This window comes from Mus caroli, chromosome 2, assembly GCF_900094665.2.
Source record: "Mus caroli chromosome 2, CAROLI_EIJ_v1.1, whole genome shotgun sequence".
NCBI classification, from domain to species: Eukaryota; Metazoa; Chordata; class Mammalia; order Rodentia; family Muridae; genus Mus; species Mus caroli.
The window spans coordinates 122,136,917-122,142,965 of NC_034571.1; the positions used below are offsets into that span (position 1 = coordinate 122,136,917).

The 6,049-nt window shown below is 44.1% G+C and overlaps 1 protein-coding gene and 1 non-coding gene across 2 annotated transcripts in view; both read right to left on the reverse strand.

Annotated features, from left to right (window-relative positions):
- Il1a (interleukin 1 alpha) overlaps window positions 1–255 on the reverse strand; it is a 10,624-nt gene extending 10,369 nt beyond the window's left edge. The window contains exon 1 of the mRNA XM_021156519.2: window positions 189–255. The gene's annotated coding sequence lies outside the window, so the exon portion shown is untranslated. The remainder of the gene's footprint in view (window positions 1–188) is intronic.
- Window positions 256–5,579: 5,324 nt separating this feature from the next.
- On the reverse strand, window positions 5,580–5,730 carry LOC115030559. The gene has a single exon (XR_003836132.1). It is a non-coding gene; the product is annotated as a U12 minor spliceosomal RNA (small nuclear RNA).
- Window positions 5,731–6,049: the final 319 nt, after the last annotated feature.

The following is a 6,049-nucleotide window of genomic DNA, read 5'->3' on the forward strand; positions in this document are numbered from 1 at the left end:
GGAGAAGAAGAAGAAGAAGAAGAAGAAGAAGAAGAAGAAGAAGAAGAAGAAGAAGAAGAAGAAGAAGAAGAAGAAGAAGAAGAAGAAGAAGAAGAAACCATAGCCTTACACAAGGTGCCTTGAGAGAGGACAGTCAAGGAGCAAACAAAAGACAATTTTCATAGCCTTAGACGTAATAAGGACAATACCTTTGCCGACTCAAGCGCCAATGAGTTGACTCCCTCTCTGCCCTGGAGACTTAAGTCTGAGTCAGGCTTCTCTGCCTTCTTGTAGTCTTCCTCAAGCAGGTAGGAGTGGCCATGAGTGTGTCACTGGGAGTTTACAGGAAACAACTCTGCTTTGTATCTTTCTATGTTCATTCTGCCTGATACCGGCCAGAAGGGCAGATTATACACTTGGTAATAATGTTGCTTGCAAAGATTCCATGGGCCGTTGACTTGATCAGCCTATTTTTTGCTTACTCCATGTGATTAGAGACATGTAGTCTTACAAAACGGGAAGAGCGGCAGGAAGCCCACCAGTGGAAGAGGAAGGAAGAAATCCTCAAATCAGAGTGAAAGCCAAACAAGGACAGGAGCTCCATAGCTGTACTTTGTGTTTTGGTCTAATTTGTTTATTGTGCCCCAGGACTGAATACGGATGGGCAGGATAATTGGCAGCTAAGGTATTTGAGGGAAAATGAGCTTCTTCCCTCCTCTTTGTAGGGGAAAATCTGCTTGAATAAATTTTCAGTTCAAGTATGAAACAATAACCTTATGGTTAAAGGTGGAGGAGGTAAAAGTGACACTTGCCCTAAAGATCTGGGTCCTCTTACTCCTTTGGATAATATAAACACACTTCCTACAGAGATGACAGCTTCAGGAGAGAGTTCTCAGCCTCAGCCACATTATGGCAAAGCAACCTTGTCCCACCACCTAAACACAAAGTCTAGTGCACCTCTGGGTAGATCAGAGCTGAGTGAGGACAGCTGCCCACTTTTGGAGGCAGGGACAAAGGCCCAGCCAGGATAGTGCCTCAGCTCCGGAGTGGAGGCTGTGGGAGAGGAAGATATGGATTCTTACACGGAGCAACATTGCCCGGTCAGTTTTATTAGAGACAGTTTCAGTTCCCAGACGCCAGGCCAGTCTAAGAGGTAGGGCACCAGACTCTCAGCTAATCAGTGTTTCAGTTTTTCTAGTTGGCATTTAAGCCATGTAACTTTTAAATAAAGGAAGTGGGTGGTAGACAAGGAAAGAAAAATAATGGCAAAGAGAGAAAAGCAAACCATTGAAACACGGGATAAAACCCAACCCAAACCAGAAGTGGTGGGGCGAGAGGAGTAAAGCAGCTTATGTGTGTTGGTTGACCCAGTCCCTCTAGTCCTTTTAAAGCATGGAGTGGAGCTCTTTAGATGTTCATTGCTTCTATTGCAAGTGTAAACTCTCCAATTCCAATGCGGCTGCCCAGTCTGTCCCTCCTCATGCTGTATTTACAAACAAAACTCAAAGATGAGTGATCCTAAGTAAAGGTAGTACAAGCACAGAAGCAGACTGGAGCCAAAGCTCGGGTGGGTGTCTCTAAACATCTATGAGCAGTGACAGCAGCTAGCTAGCTCCACATCCCTGCTTAACCTGACTTCCCCTCTAGGCAACACAGAAATGCTAATCTTGTCATCTTCTGCCTGTCAGACACCTTGTGAGGATAATCACTAAGAAACAATTGCAAGGTGCATTGTGAATGTGGGCTGCTATGGAGATGCAACTAAACAAAAATAATGATACTAATGATGGCCTCAGTCACTGGAGAGTCTGTGGAGTCATCATCATGATGCCTTAGTTCACAGCAGAAAATAGGAATCTTAGGAAAACAGGGCTTTGAAACCTTCACTGGGGAAGACATTTTTGAGAAGGCCACTACCGAGGCACCAAAGCCATTTGGTTTCTGAGAACAGTGCACAGCACCTCTTTGGCAATCTGGGAAAGCACCCTTGGTTCTACCGTCTTTAGCAACAGCCAGCCCAGCTCCATCTTCATTCCTGTGCTGTAGAGAATTCCCCAAACGAGAGTTTGGTTGAGAAATAGCCAATTTGGGTCAGTGTATCTCTCAACCTACTCTTTCATATGGCCTTCTTGGAAAGTGGTTTCGAGGGGAAAAGATGATGCAGGAGGTTCAGAGAGGGAGAGGCTGTAGCGTCTAAACCAATCCTTTTAGGGAAGGGAGAGAGGACAGCACTGGGCAGGGCTTTACTGGGCCTGATGTGTTTGGCTCAGTGCTTCCTAAATAATTCAGAAATAAATATTGTATTCTGTACCATAGGCTTTGCCAAACATTAATATTTTTCCTTTCAGAAGCCACAAAATTAAGCATGCAAGACAAAATGACATGTGTTGGTAGGTGAGTGGATTTGCTTTGTAAGCCCTGATGTTATGGCTCCAAAAGATCTGTCTGTCTGCCTTGTTCTTTCTCTCTCTACTTCCCTTCATTCCCTCCACCGCATCCTTCTCTTCGCTTTCTGTCTTTTGTTTTCTTTCTTTCTTTCTTTCTTTCTTTCTTTCTTTCTTTCTTTCTTTCTTCTTTTTTTTTTTTTTTTTTGTTTTGAGACAGGGTTTCTCTGTATAGCCCTGGCTGTCCTGGAACTCACTCTGTAGACCAGGCTGGCTTCGAACTCAGAAATTTGCCTGCCTCTGCCTCCCAAGTGCTGGGATTAAAGGCATGTGCTACCACTGCCCAGCATCTGTCTTTTGTTCTTGACAGGGTCTCACTGTGCGTCTGAATCTGCTCTCAAAGGCTCCTCCTACTTCAGCCTCCTGGGGGCTAGGTTATAGACCCAGCCATGCACTGTCACACTTGGTCTAAGAATCTCGGTGATGCTTTTCATGTGACAATACCTTAAGGTTAACAGTGTGCTCTCAGTTCAGCCTCCAGCTGCACATACTCATGTGCCATTCCTGTGTCCTTATGAGGCTGAAGACCTTGGAAGAAAGAAATGACCAAGTGAAGGTCACAGAAACCAAGACTCAGACACAGCCTGAACTTGAAACTCAGATTCTGATTCGAGGTTAGATCTCATTTATAGTCTGAATCCTAGAATACTTTCTCACTGTCACCGGCAAGTCTTTGCTGAAATGCATCGACTTTAAGGTACTCTGAGTAATTCTACGATTTTATAAAAAACAAAAGATGGCTAGGGGAGTTGGCTCAGAAGTTAAAGGGACTTCCAGAGGAGCAAGAGGACTGGAGTTCAGATACCTACAACCCACATAAATTCTGGGTGGCCATGGCAGTATCAGAAAATAGACCCAGGGAATCTGGAGCAACTGGGATAGCTACACTAACTAAACTGCAAGCTCTGGGTTACATTAAAAGACGCTGCCTCAGACAATAAGAGGGGTGACTGAGGACGGTCTCTGATAGCAACCTCGGGCCTTGGTACTCAGATGGTACACAAATTATATGCACATGTGCTCAAACAATGCACTTACCACAACAAACAAACAAACAAACAAACAAACAAACAACAACCGTCCCAAAGATGAGAAAGGTTTCTCCTTTCCCTTGTCTAGTGAAATCTTTTTTATTCTGTGATACCCTGAAAACAGAAGGCAGGCCACCATTATGATGAATGATGTTTGGAAGTGGAGTATGGCTGTGGACTCTGGCACGGCTTGCCACTGTACCACGAGGGTGAGAAACATTTGTAAACGCCTTCAGAGTCAACCTTAAAATCAGCACATGATACCCGGATCTGAAAGGAATCACTTGAACGCCGAGAGAAGCACAACTCTGAATTTTCTGGGGGAAAGTTTGGCTTTTTGTGTCTCTGGGTTCTGCATTCGCAGACTGAACCAACTGAGGGCAGAAGTACTTGGGGGTGGGGAGGAGAAGCATCTGTGTTGAATTCAGGAAACAATACAGTATAATGGCTACTTACAGGGCATTTATACTCTGTTAGGTGTCAGCAGGGGTGCAGAAATGAATTCAAGGCATACAGGGGTTATGCATTTATGTGAATTCAAGGTTATGTTCTATCAGGATGTGAGCGTTTACAGAGTTTGGCATTCATGAGGACATAGGGATCCTGGAATTAACTATTCACTAGTCTACCTCAAGGGAGAGGTGCTCAGAGGCACAAACATGAAGAGACAAGTGAGCTTTCTGTGTCCATTCATGCCCTACTTAGTTTTAATTCCATGACAGTTAGGTAGGAGGAAAGGATGCCCATAACACCTTATTGGCTTCCAGGTTTTACAATATGTTACCTCAACTTAATCCTCTCATCAGACCAGAGAGGTAGGTCATCCCATCACACACTACAGAAGAGGAAGTAGAGTTCTAGCAAAATTAAGTAACCAGCCCGAGGTTGCAAGGTTAGCAGGCTGCGGAAATGGGGTTCAGACTTGAGTCTATACTCAACCACAAGGCTGTCTCTGTGTCTTAATGTAGTCTCTCTCTCTCTCTCTCTCTTCACACACACACACACACACACACACACACACACACACACACACACACACACAGATTTTACAAAGAATGAAGGCAATCTATGATGCTTCTGAACGTTTTTTTTCTGTCATTTACATCAAGTGAGCACCACCAGCTGTGGTCTCTGATCTCCTGAAAGCTGACAATGAAGCCAGTGCTGACCCCTGCCCCACGCAGATAATTACACTTTGAATCATCTACATAATAAAGGTATGAAACAGAGGCACTTGGTGATCTTGGACTGGGAGACAATTATTCAGTGTGGAGAGAAAAGGGAACATTCAGGACCAAGCAGATGCTATGAGGGTCAAGTATATCAAAGCCTGAAGGCTAGAGCTCAGAGCCACTGGTAGAGGGAGATGGGCTGGTAAGCTGAGAGTGGAGGACTGGAAGGAATGCAGGAGCCAGACCAACAGGGCCTCATATAGCCCCCGGGAAGTCTTTTCTGGAGGGTTACTCGAAGACATTCAAGCTCTGCCTATTCATAACTTAATCAGTTTTACACTTTTTTTTTGTGCTGCTAGAGATGGGACCAGGAGGTCTTAGTTAAGCCTCTACCACTGAGCTGCATCCCCAACTAACTTTGTCTCTTTGATGGTGACAGCTTTGAGTCTGAGAACTATTCTAGGTTGCCAACCAGCACACAGAGAGATGACAACATAGCTCTAACTGTATCAAAAGCAGTCATTCTACCTAAACTCAAGTGTGGTTGACTAAGACGTTCCAGGAGCCCAGGAGCAGAGATGACAGGAGATTCAAATGTGAGCATCAGGAGGAACACACACAGATGGAGTTCAGTCATTGCATCACTGCGGGGCTGGCTAGCTGTGACGTCTTCTCTCTGCTTTAGCTCACTCCTTCCCTATGGATGCTTTCTGTTTCTGAATTCCCTTTCTTTCACCTCTTGAGATGCTGAGTAATGGAGTCTTTGCCTCTTCCTTGCCTTCTTTCCTGGATGCCCTTCCGAAATGAAGTCGTCAGCGGGCTTCCTTTGTGGCAACCCTGGTGTCTGGACCTGTCTCTGTCTCTGTCTCCCTTTCTTACTTTTCTTCTTCTGGGGTAATTGTGATCTTCTGGTCAAAAGTGCATTTCTTTTTTTTGGGGGTGTGTGTGTGTGTCGGGCAGATCGCATTACCCAGGCATCCCGCAAAGTAGGCGGGTCGCCTCAGATTGCAACCTGTACCCACTCAAAAATTCGTCTCACATAAGCAGTGAGGACTTGGGCGTCACCCTGAATCGTTGTTTTCCTTACTCATAAGTTTAAGGCATCAAAAATGCATTTCTTAAAAGAGAATTTCTTTCCTTTTGAGTCTTTTTCTCATTAGAGTCATGGTTACCTCTTGTTTGAACTTGTTTCTCAGTTAAAGAAATTAGTATGCTTAAAATGTTTATTATTAAATATTGCTGTATTGGATAAATACATAAAAAACTAAAATAAAGCCCATGAGAAATTTAATAACTAGAGCTAATTACTGCAACTATTTATTTTTTAAAGTAATTTCTATTAGCCTTTCTGTCCTTAAGACCTATGCAAATTCTTGTTGAGATAATTGGAATACTCTGAAATCTTTTGATGTCTGCTTTCCTG